This window comes from Chrysemys picta, chromosome 1, assembly GCF_011386835.1.
Source record: "Chrysemys picta bellii isolate R12L10 chromosome 1, ASM1138683v2, whole genome shotgun sequence".
NCBI classification, from domain to species: Eukaryota; Metazoa; Chordata; order Testudines; family Emydidae; genus Chrysemys; species Chrysemys picta.
The window spans coordinates 151,050,298-151,077,045 of NC_088791.1; positions in this window are offsets into that span (position 1 = coordinate 151,050,298).

The following is a 26,748-nucleotide window of genomic DNA, read 5'->3' on the forward strand; positions in this document are numbered from 1 at the left end:
GGTCAATTGCACTTGTTTTGATCTTTTCTATTTTGTTTAAATTTTATCCATTTTAAAATAGTTTTTTTATTAAAATAATCTTAGATTTCAAACTGAACAGTCATTTTAAACCAGGAAACAAAGCTTTCATTTAGAAAAGTGTCAAAATTGGACATTTTGACAATTTCCAAACTTGAGTCAAGAAACGTGTCAAAACTGATCCTTCATCAAAACCACAATGCTTTGCTGGAATCAGCATTTCTTTTATGGAAAAGAACATTTTGTTGAACAGTGCCCAACCAGCTGGACATGCCCCATCCTTAATTAGCCAGCCACCACCAAAATCAGAGTGAGGACATAACAGGAGGTGTGAGGGTTTTCCATCACTGCAATGCTCTTGCCTTATGGGGGATGCCTACACTGAGGGTCATCGGTACCAACAGCTATTGTTTCAGGCTGTGTTTGTTAATCCGGAGTTGTGCCCTGATGGCCATCCTAGCCTGGGCATGAGAGAGGAAATGTAAATAACTGAGCCAGCACTTAAGTCTGAGGAGATGGGATGGAAAGCCAAAGCCCTGGCATTCTAGCGCCATTTTCAAATGGCGTCCTCCCCTGCAAATGATGATTCTGGTGGCAGGCACTTGTCTGGGGGGAGGACACTGCAAAGGGCTATGAGCTGTGTGTCTTACCCTGTTCACCTCAGGCAGGCCCAGGCAGTCACTCCCCACAAGGGGAGAGCTCCCTGGCACTGCAATCGCCCAGAGCTGCTGCCTAATTCTTGCTTTCATCTGGCCTGTGGAAAGGTTTCTCCAGGTCACACTGCACAGCAGGGGCTAGGCGTGGGAAGAAAGATGCCTTGCTTGAAAGCATAGGACACATTGCTAAGGCTGTTGATGGGCTCGAAGAGAAATCTCTCTTTGGGGCGCTGACACATCCAGCTGGTGATAATGAAAAGCCCTAATCATCTTTAATATTAGGTCCTGGTCCTGCAAGCAGTGCTTGCTATTGTGAGTAGAATCCCTGACAGGTACAGGACCTCCCGTGAGTGTCAGGATTGGGCCCATGATAAGGTGGCTAATGAAAATAGTATGTATTTTGTTTTCCACCCCCCAATAACGAGCTTGAATGAGAACATAGGTTGGCAGGATTTTAATCTACCCTGAAAAAAAACAAAAAGCAGTGAGGAGAGGCGATTAAGACATGGCTTGTATGGAGAGCTGGCAGAGGATTCTTTGGCATTTTATACAGGCAAGTCAGCTTCTGGATTTGGACTTACTAACTCATGCTTGAGAAGGGACAAGAGCAACATTTACTTGCAACCAGTTTCTAACTGATACAGTCTTATGGGAGAGCTGTTGTCGCACAGCCTGCAACACATGAGCTGAAGGGCCTACCTGCCACATTAAAGCCAAGAGCCCCAGCTGTTTAGTTCGATTGTATGTATTTCAGTCGTTACATTTCACAGAGCTGGGCCTGAGCTGCTGAGTCTGGAGCCAGACTTCTCCTCATAGTAACAATGACAGTACACACTTGCCCTTATATAGCACTTTGCCTTGGAGGATTTCAAAGTGCTGTGCCAAGCTGGGTAACTAAGTATTACCATCCTAATGTCACAAATGAGGAAACAGGCACAGAGAGCTAGTGTGATTTGGGTCACTGACTTTTCAGTGGCATCACTCTAATTTAGAGTCCAGAATGCCCCCTTTCAGGGCCATGCACCTTGGGTGCACCCCCTCCCACTATTGGCATGCCCCACTATACAGGGACTTTTGAGGGAATGCAACATAGGGCCACTTATGCCTGGCCATATTATCACCTTGGGGCCCATGCAAAGCCCACCTATACCAATGCAGCGGTGATTGAAGTCATGGCTAGAAGTGGCTGTATCGAAAGGCTAGTGCAGTATTAGACAGTCAAAGCCACAGAATTAGGGATAGAAACCATCACAGAAATGTGCTAAGAGAATTGTTGGGACTTGATTCTTTCACCCATGATGTAACACTGAGGACAGAGAGACAAGACTGTCCTGTAACACCCAGCACAATAAAAATGTGTATTCTTGGCCAGTGAAATGCTGATCTGGCCACCGGAAGGAACTTTGTCAGGCACACACGGAAAATATCCCAGAGTGCTTTGGGATGAAAGGCCTTATAGAAATGCAAGACATTATAGCATTTCAGAGATGTGTTGCTTGCGGGCCTGAATGTAAGTCAGGACTTCTTGGTCCTATTACTGTCTAAGGAATTGACGCAATGTCACTGGATGACCTTGGGCAAGTCAATCACTTCTCTGTGCCTCGGTTTTTCCACCTCTAATGTGATTAATGGGCTCTAAAAGTGAATAATCACACGGGCTGTGAGGACTATTCTACAGTCTTCATACAAGGGCTTGGAGTGTGAGCGATGCTGCCATCAGATGCGGATCTGAGCTGCCCACAGATTGGGGATGTCTGGATGTAGGTGTTGGGTTGGCTCATAGCTATTAGGTTTCCTTCCTAGAAATAGTGAGGAGGATGAAATCATATGAAGGACAAAGCTGGCAGAGAAAGCTCAATGCAGGGTTGGTGGGGCTAGGATATGAAAAGGGCAGCAGACAGACAGAAGCGACAGTCTGCTTTCTGTATCCATTCGTTGGAGGAGAGGGGTGAGTCCGTACTATACGTACACACAGTCACTAGAGAGATCAGGAAGAAAGCAGGCAAACTTGTGACTCACATGAGTTTGAGGCATTTGCCAAGTCCAATCAGCTATAGTGGGTTATTTTCCAAACTAACCTGTTGCAAATCCATTGTCATGAGAGATGGTGCTGTGGAATGACAATATGGATGAAAGACAGGTGTGCTTGTCTGGAACAGGCCGTTCCTTCTTGGTTACTAGGAAGTTGTGTGCATGCTGCGGTCCAAGGAACATTGTGTCATTAAGGTTTATTCTCCCTCTTTCAGGATTTGGGTCACAGATCTAGCCTCTTCAGCAGCTCTAGGATGACACCTGCTGGAAGTATGAGGAATTGTATCAGATGCAGGTTCCCCACCAAGGCAGTGTGTCTGTACCGGTACTAGGCTTGCTCGTTGCCATTACCAGCTTTCCTCATCATTTTAAAAGGATGCAGAATGTTGCTCAGTTTCACTTCCTATCCTAGCTATTCCCACTGGGCACGTTAAGCAGAGATGAGTTTGAGGTCCAAATCTGAACGCCCCAAACTTTTACACTGATTATTATTTCATACCTGCACATAGTGCTATGGTCCCTGGTGATTTACATAGGGGATTGAGTATGTGGTTCCCCCCACACCCAGAGCAAACAATGGCCTGGTCTTAGCTTCACAACTGGTCCCTTTCTCTGTAATGGGCTAACTGAAAGCCCCGAGCCGAACATCCCCAACCCTTATTGATGATCAGGCCTGGAGCACATGCTGAACATTGCAGCTTGGGGTTGATGACTAATTCTAAGAATACCAATTTCTAAGGGGCAGGATAAAGAAAACCTAGCTGGCACAGATACCCGCCTCCAGTCTCTGTGTTGCTCAGCAGTCACATATCACTCCATGGCTGGGAAACTAAGGTGGGAAAGAGCACCCAGTGGGTATGGCTGTGGAATGCTTGTTCTAGAAGTAAAGGACAGGGACCAGCCACCTTACAATGCACATCTGCTAAACCACCCACTGTTGGCAGGAGACTCTTGGTTTTAGGTGCAACGTAGGGAGGCAGTGTGGCCTAGTGGATGGAGCATTGGACTGGGACTCAGGAGAACACTGGCCATGGGCCTGCTGGGTGACCTTGGGCAAATCATGTCCCCTCTCTGTGCCTCAGTTTCCCTATCTTTAAAATTGGGGTGATGATACTCAATTCCTTTGTTAAGCACTTTGAGTATCTACGGATGAAAAGCACTATATAAGAGCTAGGTACTGTTACTAACCAGTGTTTCTGGCTTCAAGGGTTGATGATTTTTTTCTACTTCTGCCCTACTCCTTTAGTTTGGGGAGGCAGGTGCTTTCTCTGCTCTCCTACTCTGCCTGAATCTTTCACATCTGCCATGGGAGATGTGTAGCGGACTCAGAGCAAATGAAGAGGCTAACCTGCTTGCCTGCCAGCTGCTCTAGTTCAGGGTGGCTTCCCCTTTATAACTCTTAAGAGACTTGGTGAGGAGGCTGTGTCCAGAGCTGGATCCAGATCAACTGGAAACCAGAACAGGACTGGAGTGCTGGTTCAGATTTAACAGAGTCAGACTCTTAAACTCTCCTTATGAGATGCTGGTCTCCAAAGGCAGAAATCTTAAGATCAAGTGCATTTGAAATGGCATCAGAAAATATATTTCTTTAGGTTTTGAATCAGACCAGGAATCAATATTGCATATCTTTCTCTCATATCCAGGGCCTGCTAGGTTTGATCTCGAATGTTTATGGATTGATTTCCTAATAGATAAAGCACTGTAGCAGAAACCAACTAGTACCCTAATAGATGGGGTACTAGTTGGTTTCTGCTACAGCCCACCAAATCACATTAGGGAACAGGATGACCACTTGCTTATGCACCTATCTACAATGTGTAGGAAAAAAGCTGTGTGATCATGGGGGACTTCAATTTGAGTGACATATGCGGCGGTCTCATGCTGCCAGTACTAAAACATCCTTTGAACTTCTATTCATAATAGATGACAATTTCCTAACTCAAAAAGTGTTGGAACCAACACAGGGGAATTCTATATCAGACATTTTCCTAACAGATAAAGAGGAACTGATCACAGAACTAAAAATTAATGGTAGCTTAGGTACAAGAGATTATGACTTGATCACATTTATAACATGCAAGCAGAATGAAATCCAGATCAGTAATTACACACACACACGGCTTTAATAGGGCCAGTTGCACAAAGCTGAAAACAATTATGAACCAAATCAGCTGGGAGGAAGAATTTAATCAGAAAAATGTGAATGATCATTAGGAATCCTTTAAGAACACTTTACTAGATGCCCAAAAAGTCACGATTGAGGAAGAAGGCTGTGCTGGTTTAAAAAAAAAAACTGCTTGGTTTATAGGGGAAAGTGAAAGCAGCTATAAAAAATACAAATGGAAGAAGGGGAAGTTGATAGTAATGAATATAAATCAGAAGTTAGGAATTGTAGAAAATTGATAAGGGCAGCAAAGAGACACAAGGAGAAATATATGGTCAGCAGAGTTAAGGACAATAAGGAGGATATTTTAAAACATATTAGGAACAAAAAGTATCCTGAGAATGTAACTGGTCCATTACTAGATGGAAATGGTAGAATCATCATCAATAATGCAGAAAAGGCAGAAGTGTTCAATAAATTTCTGTTCTGTATTTGTGGAAAAACAGATTCTATAGTCTCCTTGTATGGTGCTGATAACACTTTCTATTCCAACAGTATCTCAAGAAAATGTTAAACAGAAGCTACTAAAGACATTTTAAAATCAGCAGGTCCAGATAAAACTCCTGGATGCAAATTAAAGAGCAGTCCGAGTAGCTTTCTAGACCATTAATGTTGATTTTCACTAAGTCTTGGAGCACTGAGAAAGTTCCAGAAGCCTGGAAGAAAGCTAATGTGTCAATTTTTAAAAAGGGTAAATGGGATGATACGAGTAATTATAGGCCTGTCAGTCTGACATTGATCCTAGGCAAGATAATGGAGCAGCTGATACAGGACTTGATTAATTAAGAACTAAAGGAGGGCACTGTAATTAATGCAAATCAACAAGGGTTTATGGAAAATAAATCCTGTCAAACTAACTTGATTTTTTTTTTTTTTGGCTGAGATTACAAGTTCAGTTGATAAATGTAATTGTGTTGATGCAATATTCTTAGATGTCTGTAAAGTGTTTGACCTGGTACTACACAACATTTTGATTAAAAAAACCCCTAGAATATAAAATTAACATGACACATTAAATGGATTAAATAGTGGCCAACTGATAGGTCTCAAAAGGTAACTGTAAACAGGGAATCGGGTGCATTCCACAGAGATTGGTGCTCGTCCCTACACTATTTAACATTTTTATTAAAGACCTGGAATTCAACATAAAATCCCCACTGATAAAGTTGTCAGATGAGACAAAAATTGTGGGAGTGGTAAATAATAAAGAGGACGGGTCGCTGATGCAGAGGATCTGGATCATTTGTAAGTTGGGCACAAGCAAACATTATGTTTTTTAATAGGGCTAAATGTAAAGGTATACATCCATGAACAAAGAATCTAGACCATACTTCCAGGATGGGGAATCTGTCCTGGGAAACAGGAACTCCAAAGATTTGGTGGGTCATGATGCATAATCAGCTGACCATGAGCTTCCAGTATGATGCTGTGGCCAAAAGGGCTAATACAATCCTGAGATGCATAAACAGGGGAATCTTGAGTAGAATTAAAGAGATTTTTACCTCTATATTTGGCACTGGTACAACCACTTTTGGAAGTCTGTGTCCACTTCTGGTGTCCACAATTCAAGAAAGAGGTTGGTAAATTGGAGAGGGTTCAGAGAAGAGCCAGAAGAATGATTAAAGGATTAGAAAACATGGCTTCTAGCAATAGACTCAGGGAGTTCAATCTATTTCGCTTAACAAAGAAGGTTAAGGGGTGATGACTGCTGTCTGTAAGTAATTACACAGGGAACATATATTTAATGATGAGCTCCTCAGTCCAGCAGAAAAGGCTCTAACATGATCCAATGGCTGGATGTTGAAGCTAGACAAAGCCAGACTGGAAATAAGGTGTACATTTTGAGTGGTGAGTAATTAACCATTGGAACAACTTACCAAGCGTTGTGGTGGATTCTCTCTCACTGACAATTTTTAAATCAAGATTGGATTTTTTTCTTCGAGATCTGCTCTAGGAATTATTTTGGAGGAGAAGTTCTATGGGCTGTGTTATACATGATCAAAATGGTCCCTTCTGGCCTTGGAATCTATGAATACAGGCCCAACCCAAGCTCCCACCTGTGAACACCCTGTGCTTGAGGGGTATTTGAAATCTGAGCTTGAGTTTAAATCTGAATTTGCAAATAGCCCCAATCTTAATAATGGACCAAACCAAAAAAGAAAAATCAGACCCAAATGAGGTGTTTGAAACTTTGTGATCTGAATTTAGGCCCCAGCATCATCTCTATTCATGCCAGTAAAGCCAGAGGTATATGACAGACATGCTCTCAGTGGTGGTCTGAGAGTTAGGCTGTGTTTTACAATAAGTGTAGTGCACAGCCTCAGTGACTTACCAAAGCCACAAAGTTTGTGTATCTAACTGACCTTCTCTATGAATGGACTTGTGAGCCAGATGACTTCCCCCTCTCCCCCCACTGTGTAATGTTACAATGCCTGTCAGTTATGTTGTATGCCTGAGAATTAGCACCAAGGCCTGGATTTAATAAAACTGAGCATTTGGAATTGGAGCTGGACATATTGTCCTTTGCCTAGATTTTTTTTTTCCCAAAGAAGTTTTGCTGTTCATGAATTATTCACAAACAGGCCACACTTTACTAATTCATTTGTTTTCTGCAAGGGTTCAGGGAAGAGTCTGTGAGAACAAAGGTGAGTTGCTGGATTGTTTGCAAACTGGGCACGGAGACAGAGGGCAGGGCAACAGCAGCTGAACTAGCACTCTGGTCACTGAAGCCGCAGTTAGTTTCCTGGGATTAGACCAGACTATGAAAGCTGTGCCTAATTGAGAGACTGGGGATGGGCTGGAGAGAGCTACAAGGCTAATTAACCCATTCACCCAGAAATGAGGAAAGGCACAGTAAAGAAGTGTTGGGAGTTGGTCTCAGAGTTAGTCCTAAGCGAATTCTGTAAGGGGGAGATCTCCCACCACTCCTATCTTTGGTCCCAAACTCAGCTGGGCTATGAAATACCAAACCCAGCTGTTCATTACATACCTTACACAGGAACAGATTAGACCCACTGGGAGCCCTGCTCTCATCCCATAGGATACAAGTAACTTCCAGTAAAATCAACAGGAGCTACTCACATTCTGCAAGAGGCAAAATCAGGCCCCAGGCAGCTGGTTCCTAACCAAAGAGCAGCAATGTGTGCTCTCCATGGCCACAGTTAGACTTTGTAGTAAAACACACCCTGCGTGCGCTCTTGCACTCTTTCCCCTACCACATCCCACCCCACCCCCTTAGACTTAAGAGGAGATTGCAGCTTTCTTCTCTGAAGCAGAAGGGTGAAATAACACGTATGTTCTTGGGGAAGTGGGCTAGAAAGGGGCTACATTCTCATATACAAGTTCTATATGCATTGATCTAGGGGGAGAATATAGACCCCCTGCCATTCAGAGGCTCATGGATTAACAATCATACTTTAGCACTGCTTTTCAGCTCCAGAGCCGAAATTGTTTTATAATTTCTTCCCCTTTATTTCCATTTTATTGATGGGGAAACTGAGTCACCAAGATGAAGTGCTTGTGCAAGGTCACCAGCAAGTCAGGAATTAAAACAACTGCACCAGTGACACATGAACTAAGTACACCAGCTTTCCACAGGCTGAAGTAGAGCCCCAACATGTGGGGATATAACCCACATGTGACCAGAGGCTTACAGGGTTGGGAGTTGAAATGGGTTTCTGACATGCCCAGTCACTAGGACTAAAGGAGAATGGCTGTTTCGAGCAGCAGAACCAGGACTGCTATTGGTTCTGTGTCAGCCACAGGGTTTACCAATCTTCGATGAAATCGTATGCATGCAGACATCCGTCTTTACTGGGGTTCGCCGTCCCGGGCCAATGGGGGCGGCGGGAAGTGGCGTGGGCAAGGGATGTGCTGGCTGCGGCTTCCCGCCGCCCCCATTGGCCCAGGACGGCGAACCGCAGCCAGTGGGGGGTGCGATCGGCAGAACCTGCTGCATCAGCAGGTAAATAAACTGGCCCGGCCCGCTAGGGTACTTACCCTGGTGAGCTGCGTGCCAAACGTTGCCAACCCCTGCTCTAGCACCTGGTTTTCTCCAGTTCCCCTTTTCCTCCCCCAGTTCTCTTATCTTTGTGCTGAGCCCAGAGGAGCCCAAAGATCCTTCTCACCAATACCAGTCCCAAGGGCAAACTGATGCTGGGGAATGATGGTCTTGTAGCTGTCCAAAGGCCTTCTGGAAGCACAGGAGCTATTCCTGGTGCTAGCCAACAGAGGTGGTTTTAGGGTTAGAGGGGCCCCCCTGTGAGAACTACAGATGAGCCCCCCCTGCGTTTAAAATACTAAGGACAAGAGTGCCAGCCCCCCAAAAATCTGAAAGATCCTTCCCCCAAAGGAGTCAATTCTGTCCTCAATCAATAAAGCAACCATTTCTTGCCACCTCTCAAATAAATCCATTATAACTGCCACTTCCTCAGCACATCATGTGTGCTTTGTGGGGTTCTGCTACTACTGCCTTGTTCCTGGGTACCAGGACACCTCAATCTCCCACTCCTGATATGCTCCTCACTTGTTCTCACCCCTCACCCCACCCTGTGCAAGCCCTGGCTCTCTGCTCCCTCACCCCCACCATTCAGCCTCTTGACGGTCAAGGAGCAGTGTGAGACAGGGCCCACTCACTACACTGGGACCATCCTGGGAATTAGTTTTACCAGTTGGTGCACCTTCTTCAGGTGGTGCTTCTCCCATTGTCCCCTCACCAGGGCCGGCTCCAGGCACCCAAGCACATGCTTGGGGCGGCACCTGGTAAGGGGCGGTGGGGGGAGCGCGGCGCGGCATTCTGCGGGGGGGGCGCGCTCCGGCGGCGCGGCGCTGGGGGGGCGGGCTCCGGTTGCACGGGGCTCGGCGAGGGGGTGGCGCGGGCGCGGCGCTGGATGGGGGTTCCGGCGGTGCTCAGCGGGGGGCGGGGGCGGGCTCCGGCGGCACTCGGGAGGGGGGGGCAGCACGGGGCTTGGCGCGCGGGGGGGGGTTCCAGCGCACGGTGCTCGGTGGGGGTGCGGTGCAGGCGTGGCGCTCGGCGGGGGGGTTCCGGCAGTGCTCGGCGCAGGGGGGGGTGGGCTCCGGCGCGCGGCGCTCGGCGGGGGGGGGCAGCCCGGGGGGGCGGCGCTCGGCGGGGGGGTTCCGGCGGCGCTCGGCGGGGGGCAGCGCGGCGCTCGGCTGGGGGGCGGCGCTTTTTTTTGCTGCTTGGGGCAGCAAAAAAGCTAGAGCCAGCCCTGCCCCTCACCCTGCAGGGCCTGCCTCAGTCCAGGAACCACAGCATCCTCTTCATGTCTCAGGCCTTCAGCCAGGTCACCAGTCATGGTTCCCTCTTCCAGGGTTACTCCAAAATATCTTTCTATGAAAACAGTCCCAGGCAGCCTTCTCCTAGGCTGCCATGATGATGCCACTGCCCCAATGGCCAGTAGGGGAACCCAGGCCCACCCTCTACTCTGGGTGCCAGTCCAGGGGCCCTCAGCTCAGCAGTTCTGGGCTCTACCCTCTCTGCTCCTGCCCTGGACTGCTTTCTACTCTGTCGGCCCCCCTCTGGGAGCACCAGCGCCAAATCAACTTCCTTCTCTTTCAGAATGGCTGCAGCCTTTCCCAGCAGCCCCTAAACACTCCTTCCTCTTCCCACAGTTACTACTCTTTCCTCATTAGTGCTTCTATATCGTGATGCCAACTTTTCCCAACCTAGTGCTAAAAATTTCCCAAATCTGGTGAAAAATTCCCAGATAAAGTTTTTTTTTTTTAACTGTGCTTCTATATCCTGGGAAATTTCCCCAAACCTGGGAATTTGTGAGTAAAATGTTTCAACTTGGGAAACTAGGAATTTTCAGTCAAAATATTTTACTCACAAATTCCCAGATTTTGGAAAATTTCCCAGGATATAGAAGCACTGTTCCTCATAGCCCTGTCTGTGCTCAGCTCCTGGGTTTTATAGACTCTGCCTATTTCTGCCCAGCTGAGCCTTCTTTAATCAACTGCCTGCTCCCTGGCTGCTCCTCCAGGTGCAGCCTGGGCAGGTAATTGGCCTATCTGGCCACCTTAACCCCTTCCAGTCTGGTCCTGTTGGGTGAACACCCTATCACACAGTGGCTCAGAGATCATTCTGCTATCTGAGCCGAACCCGCTCCTGTTAAAGGAGCAGTGCCCCACTCTTTGGCGCTGGCCAAGTGGTGCTGTGACCAGATGTCTTCGGGTTCTAAGGAAACCGCGTCAAAACCCTAGAACCAATCAGAAAACTGAGTCTGCCCCTCCAAACTGTGGCCAGCTCGGGGAACTGGGTCATTTAGTTTCACCACTCCTGAAAGGATGCCTTCAAGGGTCAGGAAAAGGTTTACTCTCCCTGGCGCAATCAGTCCTTGACCTCTTAGCTTAGACTGCAGTAAGGGGCCTAATTAGCGGCAGTACTTTCTAGGGGACAGATGCAAGCTCCCAGAACTGAAACCATCAGCTCAGCTCGCACAGACTGTGAACAGCCGTCTGCCTGTGACAGCGTTCAAGCACTGTACACACAAGGTGAAAGGCTCCTTAACCCATTACTAACTATATTATCTGCCTAGCTAAAGTACATACATGGCTCTTGTGCCTCATAATTAACAGACGGATCTTCACAATGCCCCTCTGAGGTAGGGATGTGCCACTGTCCCCATTGTACAGAGGGGGAACGGAGTTACAGCCAGACTAAGTGACTGGCCTTCAGTCACACACAGAGTCTGTGAGAGTGCAAGGATTAAAGCTAGGTTCCAAGAGTCCCTCTCCCCAACCGTAACTATAAGGCCTCTTGAGCTAGGCAAGACAATATATTCTATTTTCTGTGCAAAATGCCAAAGAAAATAAATGTTTTGCTTTTCATCCCCATTTTCCATGGAATTCTTCTGGTTTTCCTCAAGACTCCCAAAACCGAACCTTTTATTTTGGTTTTATATTGTTGAAAGCTGACAACTTTCAGGTTTTGGTTGCCAAAGATTTTCAGTTTAATCGACAAAACATGCATCTAGAATTGGTTATATGCCTCTTAGGCCACACATATATGCTATTGTACGTGCTTGCAGGTGCTTGATTCTTGTAAAAAGCAACAGAGGGTCCTGTGGCACCTTTAAGACTAACAGAAGTATCGGGAGCATAAGCTTTCGTGGGTAAGAACCTCACTTCTTCCATGATTACAGATTCAGACTAACACGGTACTCCTCTGATACTTGATTCTTGTAGGCACTAGGAAGGAAGCCCACCATGAACAGACATTTCTGAGAGCGATTCCCTCTTTATTTCCAGGATTCCCTGCCTCAGGAGGGACTCTCTGTAGAAGCTGAATCCCTCTACCCAGCCACTGAGGAGGATGGGGGCTTATTTCAGAATGGAGGATTCCTACATGATCTTCCCCAATTCATTGGCTGATACTCCCGTCTATCGGGGGAACTGCTTTCCCATAGGCTTTGATCCTGAGCTTTTTTTCCCATCCCCAGCAGGCAGAGCTTCAGGACAGGCTAAGACTTCTGAGTCCCAATCACTTGCAGTAGGACTTCTAGTGACAGCCTTTGAAGGAGCATGTGGGGAGATTATACCTGGTTCTAGCTCTCTCTCCCTAAAATGGGAGTTAATGGGATTTTTGATCAGCTTTCATCTTATGCACCATCCGTGGAGGATGGTAACAAATCATGAAAATAGCCAGCTGAGTCTAGCTGCCCCTCCCCCGCAGCTGGCAGACTCAAAGAGGAAAGAGGCCAAGGACTGAATGGGCCATGGAGATCAAATTATCCCCTGAGCCTACAGGGGGTCCCTGCGGCCAAGAGAGAGGCACACCGGCAGGGGCAGGTGTGGTGGAAGCTAGCTATGAGGCTGTGCCTCTCCTGTGGATAGAGGTCTTCAGTCTCTGGGGCTGTGAGAGCAGCAGCTTCCACAACCAGCACGTGTGCTTATTAAAAGGCCTAAAACCCACAGCTTTATGTTCAGCTGCCAGATGGAGCCTGCAGTGGCAGCGGCTAGGAAAAATCTTCTTTGGATGGAGAATAAATCTCTGTGACAGGGAATAAATAGAGAGCACCAAGTTGTCATTTTAATAGACTTTTCCTCCAGACCGTTACCGCACTTTAAACCTTGAAAATCACCATTTCTTTCATGGTCACCTAGACACGCTTTTTATCACAGTGGCCTGGGCCACTCTGACTCTCCAGGGGCGTCCTGTTGCTGGCTCTGCTGTTCGGTCCAGTATTGGGCCAGGCTTTGATTAATACTTCTCCTCCTCAGGTTACTCCTCCAAGCAAAAAACAAAGGCTAGAAACGGCCACCGGGGGGCAGCCTTGTCAAGCAGTTTGACACCCTGTGCCAAGCAGCAGCAAGAGCTACCTTTCAACCTGCTCGTGACTGACAGCATTTTGCACCTAAGCTTCAGGACCCGGCTCCGTTCCAAATCCCAGTCACATTGGGCCGCATGGTGGTGACACTTTAACATGCAGCATATGCAGCTCATTTCCCTATTCACTGGGCTATTTGTAAACCTAATTTAAGCTAAATCTCTCCCGACTCTTATCATTTTGAAAAGCTCCGAAGAAAAAGCGTTGCCAGCAACGCACCTTTTTCTTCTGTTCCAGTACAATGGCGTAGCAATCATTCCCTTAACCCTGTCTAGGAAAGTGTGGCATACCTCCTTGCGCTCACACCACCTTGGGCTGTGACCTTCACATCACTCAAGGTCACAAGGGAAAAAAAAAACCCAGGGTGCTACAGGAAGTGGTGATGGAGATTCAGAAGGGGGCGCTGCTCTGTCTGAGAAGGTCTGGAATGCAACAGCCCAGTGCGCTGCTGTGGGGCGTCATGATGGAGAAAGGGCTACTGGTGATCCGATATGTGGTATTCCTCTGAGTTAGCTCCCTGCTTCCCTACCCCACACTGTGATGCTAGGGGGTGCTGTGCTGGTCACAGTGCTGTCTTTTGCAATGGGGTGTAAAGTTTGTTCTGGATCTGGCTATAAAAATCCCATCATGCTTTTCACAAGAATAGGGCCATGACCCTAGGTGACCTTGCAAAATGAAAACTGCAGTTAGGGTAATTATTCTGCCTCCATAAACACCCTCTTGCAATGTTAACTAGTTACAGGAGTCTCCCTCACTTCCTGCCCTCCATTGTTCTGTAGCATTGCTGTACACTGTTAAGCAGCTACTGCATTCCACCCCAGAGGAGGTTGCATTTCAGGCCTGGGTGAAGTTATGGAGCATGTCCTCAAGGAATCAATTATGAAACATTTAGAGGAGAGGAAAGTGATCAGGAACAGTCAGCATGGATTCACGAAGGGGAAGTCGTGCCTGACTAACCTAATTGCCTTCTATGATGAGATAACTGGCTCTGTGGATGAGGGGAAAGCAGTGGATGTGTTATTCCTTGACTTTAGCAAAGCTTTTGATACGGTCTCCCACAGTATTCTTGCCGCCAAGTTAAAGAAGTATGGGCTGGATGAATGGACTGTAAGGTGGATAGAAAGCTGGCTAGATTGTCGGGCTCAACGGGTAGTGATTAATGGCTCCATGTCTAGTTGGCAGCCGGTTTCAAGAGGAGTGCCCCAAGGGTCGGTCCTGGGGCCGGTTTTGTTTAATATCTTTATTAATGATCTGGAGGATGCACTCTCAGCAAGTTTGCAGATGACACTAAACTAGGAGGCGTGGTAGATACACTAGAGGGTAGGGATCGGATACAGAGGGACTTAGACAAATTAGAGGATTGGGCCAAAAAAAACCTGATGAGGTTCAACAAGGGCAAGTGCAGAGTCCTGCACTTAGGACAGAAGAATCCCATGCACTGCTACAGACTAGGGACCGAATGGCTAGGTAGCAGTTCTGCAGAAAAGGACCTAGGGGTCACAGTGGACGAGAAGCTGGCTATGAGTCAACAGTGTGCTCTTGTTGCCAAGAAGGCTAACGGCATTTTGGGCTGTATAAGTAGGGGCATTGCCAGCAGATCGAGGAACGTGATCATTCCCCTTTATTTGACATTGGTGAGGCCTCATCTGGAATACTGTGTCCAGTTTTGGGCCCCACACTACAAGAAGGATGTGGAGAAATTGGAAAGAGTCCAACGGAGAACAACAAAAATGATTAGGGGTCTGGAGCACATGACTTATGAGGAGAGGCTGAGGGAACTGGGATTGTTTAGTCTCCAGAAGAGAAGAATGAGGGGGGATTTGATAGCAGCCTTCAACTACCTGAAGGGGGGTTCCAAAGAGGATGGAGCTCGGCTGTTCTCAGTGGTGGCAGATGACAGAACAAGGAGCAATGGTCTCAAGTTGGATATTAGGAAAAACTATTTCACTAGGAGGGTGGTGAAACACTGGAATGCGTTACCTAGGGAGGTGGTGGAGTCTCCTTCCTTGGAGGTTTTTAAGGCCCGGCTTGACAAAGCCCTGGCTGGGATGATTTAGTTGGGAATTGGTCCTGCTTTGAGCAGGGGGTTGGACTAGATGACCTCTTGAGGTCCCTTCCAACCCTGATATTCTATGATTCTATGATTATTCTTTTCGTAGTGCCCAGAAGTGTGGTTGGAGCATTGATGTAGGGATGAAGACCAGGTTACTGCTTCAGGGAGCATACAGCCTGAATCAAAAATGTGCAGATAAAAGGTGTGGGAAAAAGAGACAAAAGGAAGTATTGTCACTGAGCAGACAAGTCAGGCATGTGCCTTGTGGGTTCCGTGTTTTGGGGTCGGAGGCGTTTGCTTTTGTTCACGCTCGTTTGAGGAGAGGGCTTGGGTTTACGGACTTTGTGGAAGGGGTATGTATTTATGAGAGACTTGAAGGAGGAAAGGGTGGACAGATGGAGTCAAGGAGGCAGTTTCAGGGACAGGGATGCTCTTGGAGAGGGATGATGGGTCAAAGGATGCTTGGCTGTGAGGCTCCAGCAGAGCAGAGGGGCTCTGAGGGCGAGTAAGTGAAGAGATGAGACCAGAGAGTTAGGTGGGTGATGGGTGTTCAAGGTAGGGACAAGACTCTTGAATTAGATGTAGAAGCAGAAGGAGAACCAATGAAAGGATCTGAAGAAGGGCTGGATGGGGTCAGGACAGCAGGTGATGGGGAAGATTTTTGCAGCAGCAGTTTGGATAGATTGTAGGTAGGGGTGCGTGAGAGGTTCAGGGTCAGAGAGGTTGCAGTTGTCAAGTCATCAGATGATGGGGCCTGGATGAGGGTTTTAGCAGTGGCCAGGCTTGGGAGATATTGTTGAGACCCCTCTCTTGTACATAGGCCATAAGCCCTTTGGGATCGTTGTCTGAAAGGGATCATTCATTATTACAAGGGCTGCTCAACAATTGCTGGGCATGTTATTTATTAGTAATAATATTCAGTGGAAAATTGCTATCCATGGAAACTGTCTGTTTTGCTTGGGAAAAATAATTGTTCAGTGGAAAACTTCTTTGTGTGTGGCAGTTTTCAGCTGAATGTATTTATTTACTGGTTTGTTTTTGGCTGCTTTCTGTTTAGTTTTCTTCTCTTTTAAGTGGGGGTTAGGTTTTCCATCAAAAAAGTCAAAATTCTCTGTGTTAAAATCTCCATTTTCTGACCAGCTATAATCATTGTCACCTCCGTGTCCATGAGTTTGTCTGAATACTACAGCCCAGCAGTTCTGTATAATGTTTACAAAGAAGATTCCCTAGGACAGGGGTCGGCAACCTCTGGCATGCGGCTTGCCAGGGTAAGCACCCTGGCGGGCCGGGCTGGTTTGTTTACTGCCGCGTCCGCAGGTTTGGCCAATGGTGGCTCCCACTGGCCACAGTTCACCGTCCCAGGCCAATGGTGGCGGTGGGAAGCAGCAGCCAACACATCCCTCGGCCCGCACCACTTCCCGCGGCCCCCATTGGCCTGGAGTGGCGAACCGCGGCCAGTGGCAGCCGCGATCGGCCGAACCTGCGGACGCGGCAGGTAAACCAACTGGCCCGGCCCGCCAGGGTGCTTACCCCGGTGAGCCACGTGCCAGAGGTTGCCGATCAGTGCCCTAGGATTTTAACCTCCTGAGTGAAACTGCTATATGGAGCAATTAATATACTCACTGACAAGGAGGGAGGGCTGAGGTACTAGCACCTAGGCCCTCAGAAGCTGGGTGTCACAGCTGCCAGTGAAAGCTATCACCCTGGCCAAAGCAGCTCTATTATGAGACGCACATGAAACTCTTCTAAATGCCTCCACTGGGTTTTCAGGGTGCTGCCACCCTGGCATGCTGCAGAGTGAAAGCTGGAAGGAGAAGAGCAGCAGGTGTGACTCTGCTGTTCGGAGCCACTGCATGAGGAGCAGCTGTATTCAGCAATAGTGGCAGCAGCGGGGACCGCAACACGGTGAACTGATGTGAAGAACATCTGCTGGAGACAGATAACAGGAAGAAAGAAGCCTGCAGGCTTGTTCAACAGTAGCTCAAACTTCCAAACTAGTGTTTACGACATGTTATGTTCTTCTTCATCTACTTTTGCTATGGAGAGGGAAAGAGGCTTACAAACTCCCCCCAGGAAACTTGCTGGATATTTAACCCCCTGAAGCCAATCTCGAAAGAGGAAACTAGTCCAGACAACAGCTGGAAGCTCAACCCTGTTTCTTCTTCATGGAGGATTTGAGAGGTGACCCTACTAGAGGAAACAGAACCAACTTGGATTGTGATTGATCACAGCAGCTTTGATGGCTTTGTCTGGGTCAGAGCTTGGATGGGACACTGCCATGGCAAACCCAGGTTGCTGCAGAAAGTGGTGCTAGTGATTCAACAGGCAGCCCTCTTCCCTGAGCCACTACTGAATAAATACCCCTGCCTATGTACTGCCAGAGATGCTGCCATCCGACCACTGGGACATCCCCTACACTGCTTGCAAGAGTCAGAATATTAACTTTGGTGTCTTGCTCCAATCCCATTTGGTATTTCCATCCTGTCTCCTACATTGCCCCTGGATATGCTGTACTTTGCTTTCTGCCCTATGGTGTGGCTGTGACCTGTTTAGCCAACACAGCTGGGTGGAATGTTCCAAATCCTACCAGGGTTGAGTGAAGAGAGGAAGAAATTCACTGTGAATATTATTTCACATTCAAAAGCCAATTTCCATCCAGAGCGGAGGCAAGCACACAAGACAGCTGCAGTTAAGCCAATCAAGCATTGAATTGAAGCTATTCAGAACAAACTGTCCATGGAGGGCAAGAGGAAATTCATGGACAATTTTGACTAATGAACAAATTCTGGAATTTGGCTGGCCTGTTTGCAGACAGTTCACGAATAGAAAAACAGATGAAACTTATTGAATAAATGATATTGTGTGAATTATTTGCTCAGCTCCAATCCCTGTAACATGGATAGTTTATAGTGTTAGAAAGCACTTTAGCATTAGCAGTGGGTGCTATAAATCAACGACTAGCCTGTGGAACAACATTCCTTTCTGGAGAGCTACACAGAGAAATGTCTGCTCCTGGTCACAGGGGGATCTGATAAAGCACCTTAGTTTGGAACAGAGGCTTTGGGTTCCAGCTCTGCTTCCTGGCAGCTAGGTTCAGAACTATAGGCTTGGAACCTTGGTGGGCTGAGAACGTCTCGTTCATGAAAGCAGTAACAGCAGAAGCAGGCAAATCCCAGTATCCACTGGCAGTGGAAGCGAGCTGGAGGAATTGTTTCACTCTGCCGATTATTTTTACTGAGTGTTTTTATGTTCACTTTCCACCATGACTGTAAGCAATAAAACTCAGTGTAGCGCTCCCCTGTGTCAGAGCATCAGCTGGAAAGGAAAGAGGGACTCTCTAGAAAAGTAGCTGGGACAAATCTTCCTGCAAAGACTGGCATGTTATTCTGTCCCAGTATGGGGTAGAGGAAACTTGTGAGAGGGTACAGACACAGCTCCTCCCACTGTGGATAGAGGGGACTCTAAGGGGGGGGGAGGTACAGAGACAGCCCCACTGAGGGCGGGACTCAGATGTCCCTCCTCATCCCTTTTTCAATGTGTATTTAATTTCCTAGTTTGCTGAGGACTCTGGATCCCAACTGGGAAAAAAAATCAATGACCATTCAAAAGATGCTGCTTTCTGTAGCTGTCTGAGGCTGCGTAGTCCGGGCAGAGGCCATTAAGCATGCTTCACTTGCATCCCTTAAGTGCTGAGACCAAACCATTTAGTTTGACTGCACTCAGCAAGGGATAGTGGGAGTAGACAAGGCCCTTGCTCACTAGGTCTGGTTAGTAAACACATTGCAACCCCCTCTCCTCACATCAGCCTTTGCTGCAAGGGCCTCAGCTTTTGGTGAACCGAGATGGCAGATGGTGACAGGGGGAAGAGGACCCTTTATTGGCAAGCAGAATATGAGAAAGACATGTATTTTCAGAGGGCAAAAAATCAACACTCCATTGCGGTAGTGAATAGTGTAGTTATATAGCTTCTGAATGTTACCCTTGTCCAGCTCGTGGAGAAGGTACCATTTTGTGAGGCATGGTAGATGCAGGTCATTATGGGGAAATCACACACTGCGCTCCCTTACGAAATAGGCTTTGGTCCTTGCTTGGTTGTTTACCTCAATTTAAAACAACATGGAGGCAGGCTGCAAGTCTTTGGTCCTTCTTTGTGTACAGAGTAATGGCACCTTTGGATGTGTTATTGCAGGGACTGAGCCTCGGCCCTCTGGGTCTAAAAGTGTGAGGCTCTACTACTAGCTAAAGGACCAGCTCCTTCAGCTCAGAGGCAGTAGTGGATTCAGAAACTGCTATATGTGGCCTAGCCACTAGAGGGAGACCAAAAAGCATATTGTGTCAGTGTAGATTACAGTAGGCAAACAGACCAGCCATGACCTCTTGTTTCAGTTGGGGGAGGAATGAGAAGGCAGGGTAAAAGGATACCAACAACAGACCTCTATTACCTTCACCCAAGCCAGTGAAGTGCTGCTAGTCCTTAGTAAGGGGAAGAATTTTAATGGGATCCCCCTTTCAATGTGACAACTCCCAGTGCCCCAGGGTATACGAGCTGCTAAGTGAAGGTGTGAAGGAATCTGCAGACTTACCATTTGTTTTTCCATTTAAACAAAGAGGCTTTCTTGTAATCAAAACCAAGGCAGAAGGCAGCATCACTTGGCAAACAAACATCCATTAAGAGCATTTGCTGGAAATGCTTATACTTCGCTCCTGAAGAACATGCAGAGCATATTGATAGTACAGCCCGGGACGTGTTAGTCCTGCAAAGGGATCAGCTTGTGTGATTTGAAGTGGGGGGAAAGGTGAAGAATTTGTAGAGAATCTAGTGGGCTTCCTCCCCCTGGGAGGTTTTATTTCTTAAACACGCTCATCGTTTGGTGCCATCTGGTCCAATCCAAAGACAGAACATTTGCACTTCCAAAGTATGTGTAGGAGCTCTGGAATAGGTCAGCTGCAGTGTAGGTGGCTTAGCAGCATCCAGAGAAGGGGTGACTCCACCCGGAAATCACCCCCAACCCTCCCATGACTTCAGGAGCAGAATTTTTCAGTCGAAACCTGGAAGCACATGACTGCCCTGTGCTCATGTGATGAAGGCAATAGCAACCATAAACTCAAGTGTACGTTAGGTTCTGGAGTCTCCATCATTGGAGATTAAGAGCAGGTTAGATGAACACCTGTCAAGGATGGTCTAGATAATACTTAGTCCTGTCATGAGTGCAGGGGACTGGAGTAGATGACCTCTTGAGGTCCCTTCCAGTCCTATGATTCTATGACTAGTCAGACTTTGCTCCTCGGGTGCAAAGGAACTGTCTACGACAAAGGTGAAGCTTGTCTGTGCAGGAGACACAGGGGTTGGTCCAAGACCGTGGTATGAACGCCCACAGGAGCTGAGGGCCATTGCAAACCTCACCACCTTCAGGTCCAAGTGCAAGGCGTATTTCTCCAACCTGCCTTCTCTAACCTACACACATATCAGCACGTACAGTTAAACAAATACAAAAGCAAATCCCTACCAGAACAAAATGCTACACTGTACACTCAGTTCTCCCCCTCTGGAGAGGAAGAGAGAAAACAAACCACACATGAGATATTAGTCATATCACTTAATGCACCATTGGAAAGCTCTCATACTGTGGCGATGAGATCAATATAAGAACCTGTATAGAACAGACAATACAACCAACATCATCCATAATCCAACTGCAGCCAAAGCACTCCATCTTGTTTTATCACAGAGATTTAACTGGATAATGTTGTTGGACCAACTTGATTGGTCTGCTGGTGATTCACAAGTACACAAAGATGTGGAGAAAAGGAGAAGTCTCTCTGCATCCAACCTTTAGATGCAGGTGATACTCCATGCCAAACATGGACTTGATTGAGTGCACCCCTAGGGAGTGCAAGTTCCAGGACAAAGTCAATGTTAGAAAGCAAATGACAGAGTCCTGCTGGCTTCTTGAGATGCTGGTGGATCTGGTTGCAAGACCACCCATGAGCTACCATGTTGGTCATGGTAGCCATAAGATCCTGAACAAAATGCTCACCATCAGAAAAAAGCAGACAAATTCCAAAATCTTTCCATTTGTAAGGAGAGGGAAAGGCTCTCATTTTTACCCAGTTGTTTCTCATTAACTGGGTCATCTCTAACAAGTCACTTTTGGAAACCAGCTGCTGGAGCTGACTCTATAAGAGAGTAGCTGAAATGGAAGGTATGGGAGAGTTCTGGATTATAAAAGGATAATGGTTTAGCAAGGGGTCATCAAAAGGCAACATTTAAAATTTGTACAAGCAAATCCTTTTTTACACACAGTCATTAACCTGTGGAACTCATTGCCACATGATGCCACTGAGGTCAAGAGCTTTGCAGAATTCAAAAGAGGACTAGACATTTAAATAGATAATATCCACAATTACATTAGACAAGATATAAATTTATAAGGGATATAAACCCTCATGCTTCAGTCAATTACTAATTGATGGGATTTTGGATGAAACTTTCTTTATTGGCAGGTTATTAATTGCATAATTGTCCATTACAGGGATTTTACACCTTCCTCTGAAGCATCTGGCTCTGACCTTAGTTGGAGATGGGATACTGGACTAGATGGACCAATTGCCTGATTTTCAGTCTGGCAATTGGTATGTGTATCTCTTAGTTTTGTGTGGTATCCAGAAAGTACTGGGAGGAACGCATTAGAAATAAAATAAGTAGGGTGGCTGCAATTTTATAGCTGTGTGAATCATACAGAAACATATATAATGTATAAAGTTGTTCAGGATCCTTAGGGAAGAAAGATGTAACAAATCTGTAAATAGGATCTTCATTTCTTTAGAGTTCCATTGCTCCTGCTGGTTATTTCCCCACCAGAAATCATCCTTTAGCCCAATCTTTCTCAAACTTTTGTACTGGTGACCCCTTTCACATAGGAAGCCTCTGAGTGTGACCCTCCCCCCTTATAAATTAAAAACACCTTTTTATATATTTAACACCATTATAAATGCTGGAGGCAAAGCGGGGCTTGGGCTGGAGGCTGACAGCTCACGACCCCCCATATAATAACCTTGCAACCCTCTGAGGGGTCCTGACCCCCAGTTTGAGAACCCCTGCTCTAGTCTTTACAATACTTAGCAATTTGTCAAGTGCTTTAAAATCTACGTCCAGATCCGGGGGGGTCAGCTACATACCTCCAACTCCGCTGACTTGGCAGATTTGTGCTGATGGAACTGAAGATGGAATTTGTCCTGTTCATAACTTTGACACCGAAGATTGCAAGGGCCCAGATCTACAAAAGTACTTACGTGCCTACACCCCAGACTTAGCTCCACCATGATCCATAAAACTCCTATTGAACCCTGTAGGCACCTGAAATGGCTCGGTGGTTAAGTTTTCATAGTAAAAATTCCCTCTGTGCCTATATTTCTGCCTCGGAGCATGAGCACTGCTGCCTCCTTCTAGGCGTCTGCAAGCCTATCTCCAATGTAAGTGGTGGAGGATTAGCCACTGGGTCAACGGGGCCCATGCCCAGGGGCCTGGCCAATTGGGGGCCCCCTGGAAAAATGCGCCCCCCCAGCACTCCTTCCAGGAAGTGGGGTCAGAGTGCAGGGACTGCCCCTCTCTGCCCGCCTACCCGCCGCTCCTGCCAGGGAGCAGGGAAAGCCCCCCCCCCATGCCCTGACCCCACTCTGGAGCAGGAGCGCCAGGGGAGGGGGGAAGACAGGGGGACTGCAGGTGGACGGGGGGACTGCAGGTGGAAGCCCCCTACTTGCTCTGGCCCAGGGCCCCACAAACCCCTAATCTGCCTCTTCACATAAGCCTCGGAGCAATCCGTAAATCAGGGGAAGACAGGTATTTGGCTGCTCAAGTTGTATGCAAAGCCCGATCCAGGAAGTGGCCTCTGAGCATGCCTATTAGTTTGGGTCCCATTCAAAATCCAGAGGAGGGTGGTGGTGCCCACCTTATAATTCTTTTAGCCCAGTATTTAGAGCATTTGCCTGGGATGGTGGGGGGGGACCCAGATTTTTCCAGCTGGGAGAAAAAAAAAAAAAAGGATTTGAACAAAAGGATCTCCCTCCTCTCAGGAGGAAGCTTTAACCACTGAGCTGTAGGATACTCTAATATAAGACCCCACCCCCCCACTGTTTCGTGTTGAAGCTGTTCCACTGTAGATTAAACAATTAATAGTCATTGGACCAGAGAGAGAATACACAAGAAAAAGAAACTTTAGTTCAGTGGTTAGGACACCTGCCTAGGAAGTGGAAGACCCAGGGTCCAGTCCTTCTGCTCCAGTCACTATATTATGATGCTCAGTGTTGCAACACCTAACTCCCTTTGTAGAACCCCCCTCAGAGTTTGTGAGGTAGCATAGTGTTCTCCCCATTTTACAAAGGGAGAAATAGAACACAGAGCAGTTCAGTGACTTGCCCAAGGTCACATAATGGAGTCAGTGTCAGAGCAGGGACTAGAATTTAGGAGGTCCAGGTTTGTGGACATGTATCCTAACCACTAGCTGACACTGCTGGATTGCTATGGGGAGTGCTGCATACAATGGATGACAATGATTTGCCATCGCAAACACTGCTTTTCAGAGTTTTCCATGCGGTATCAGCAGCTTCTAAAAGGGATAGCTAGTGCTGTAATTTTTCTGGCCTAGTCTTTTGATGCAGAACTGGGCTGTCCCCATCCCTCCCAATCTAGTCTCTATTGTATTCACATAGCACAGCATGTCTCCAATGGGACACGAAGAAGGAAAGTAGAACTTGCCCTAAAAGTGTCAGCCCTAATTAATGTCCTCCAAGGCAGCTCCCTAATTAGTATGCAGATCTGGTGTCAGCTTGGCTCATTAATGGGCTCATTCCTTTGAGAATGGTAATTAGGTGTGACACTGATGTACTCTGCTGTTATGGGAACCTGCCACCATGCTGGACCCAGTGGACAGGTAAGTGGCAGAGATAGAATCTGCCACTTCAGGAGAACAGGCCATGCTCAGGCAACTTAAACAAGGTTGGGAAAGAAGTTCCTTCATCTTGAGGGAAAACATGGGCGTTACTTGAATCTTAGTCTGCTGGTAGCTGACAGCATGAGCTAGGGCCAGGAGAAAGGCCTTGCAAACTTCCCTTCCCCATCCAAAACTATGCCAATACCCCTCAATCCTGCGGCAGCCCCTGCTATTCTAGTGCTGGGCTCCCCACACAGCTCTGCCAATACCCCTCAGTCCTGCCCTACAGCACCCTCTACTGTTCCAGTCCTGCCCCCTGTGATGCTCTGGGATTAGGGCCCTACCAAATTCATGGTCCATTTTGGTCAATTTCACAGTCATAGGATTTTAAAAATTGTAAATTTCATGATTTCAATCTGAAATTTCACAGTATTGTAAGTGTAGGGGTCCCGACCCAAAAAGGAGTTGTGGGGGGATTGCAAAGGTTGTTGTAGGGGTGTTGCAGTATTGCTACTCTTACTTCGGAGCTGTTGGTGGCGGTGCTGCCTTCAGAGCTGGGCAGCTGGAGAGGGGTGGCTGCTGGCCAGGATCCCAGCTGTGAAGGCAGAGCCGCTGCCAGCAGTGGCACAGAAATATGGATGGCATGGGATGGTATTGCCACCCTTATTTCTGAGTTGCTGCTTGCAGAGCTGGGCCCTCAGTCAGCAGCCGCCACTCTGGCTGCCCAGCTCTGAAGGCAGCAGCACAGAAGTGAATGTGGCATGGTATGATATGGTATGGTATTGCCACCCTTACTTCTGCGCTGCTGCTGGCAGAGCACTGCCTTCAGAGCTGGGTGCCTGGCCACCAGCCGCCATTCTCCAGCCACCCAGCTCTGAAGGCAGCACAGAAGTAAGGGTGGCAATACCACAGCCCCCCTAAAATAACTTTGCAATCTCCCTGCAATTCTCCTTTGGGTCAGGACCCCCAATTTGAGCAACAGTGGTCTCCCCTGTGAAATCTGTATAGTATAGGGTAAAAGCATACAAAAGGCCAGATTTTGGCGGGGGGGGGGGGGGGGGGGGGGAGGAGAAGAGAGACACCACATTTCATGGTCTGTGATGCATTTTTCATGACTGAATTTGATTGATGACCTGGAATTGAAGGTGGCAGACTAGATGGAGGGATCTGGCACTTGTTTTGTTGGACTTTTAACAAGCTCTGAATGTAAGGTGGCTGGGGAACTGAGTCATAAGATGGAGGCTGACCTGTTGGCAAGGGGTGCTAGATGAGGAAAGCCTACCAGGCCAATGAAGCGGTGCACCAGAGGTGAGTCAACTTTTCTTCAGATTCTCTGAGACTATTCTATAAACAAGTGCCAACTTTCTCCTTTCCCTCGGGGTGCTCAACCCCACCCAGGCCCTGCCCCCACTCCACCCCCAACCTGCCTCTTCCTGCCCAGTTCCTCTCCCGAGCGTGCCCTGTTCCTGTTCCTCCCCCCGCCACAGCGCCTCCTGCACGCTGCGGAACAGCTGATCGTGATAGGCGGGAGGCACTGGGAGGGAGGGGGAGAAGTTGATTTGTGGGGCCGCTGGCAGGTTGGAGGTGCAGGGTGTGTGTGTTGGGGGAAGATGGTTGCCAGTGGGTGCTAAGCACTCACTAATTTTTTTTTCTATGGATGCTCCAGCCCTGGAGCACCCAAGGAGTTGATGCTTATGATTCTAGATCCACTGCCCTTTCACTCTGTAAACCCTCACTCCTCTTTCCCCACCCCCAGAATGGTGGTACTTCAAGTTTCCTGTAGCTCTACAAAATGTTGCCCCTTTCTCTACCTGCGCCTACCTCCGCCATGGCCATAGAGCTTCAGCTTCTACCTCACCCCAAACCCACAGGGAAAATGCTAGTCAGGGCAAATCCTGTCTACTGTATCTTGTGTTTTTCCCTGCCATGCCACGGTACTCTCACTTCCAGGAATACCTAGTAGTTGGGGGATCCGCTGGCTGCATGGCTCTCAGAGAGGCAGAGAGGTGGCTGGGCAAAAAAGGCAGATGAAATTCAGTGCTGATAAATGCAAAGTAATGCTCATTGGAAAACAATCCCAACTGTACATACAAAATGGTGGGGTCTAAATTAGCTGTTGTGACTCAAGAAAGATCTTGGAGTCATTGTGGATAGTTCTCTGAAAACAGCTGCTCAATATGCATGACAATTAAAAAAGCGAACAATGTTAGCAATGGGCTAGATAATATGACAGAAAATATCACAATGCCACTATATAAATCCATGGTACGCCCACACCTTGAATACCGCATGCAGTTCTGGTTGCCCAATGTCAAAAATATGTATATTAGAATTGGCAAAGGTACAGAGAAGGGCAACAAAAATTAAGGGTATGGAACAACTTCCATATAAGGAGAGATTAAAAGACTGGAACTGTTCAGGTTGGAAAAGACGACTAAGGGGGGATATGATTGAGGTCTATAAAATCATGAATGGTGTGGAGAAAGTGAATAGGGAAGTGTTTGAAGGGGTAAATAGCAGCACAACCACCATGGGGTCACCCAGTGAA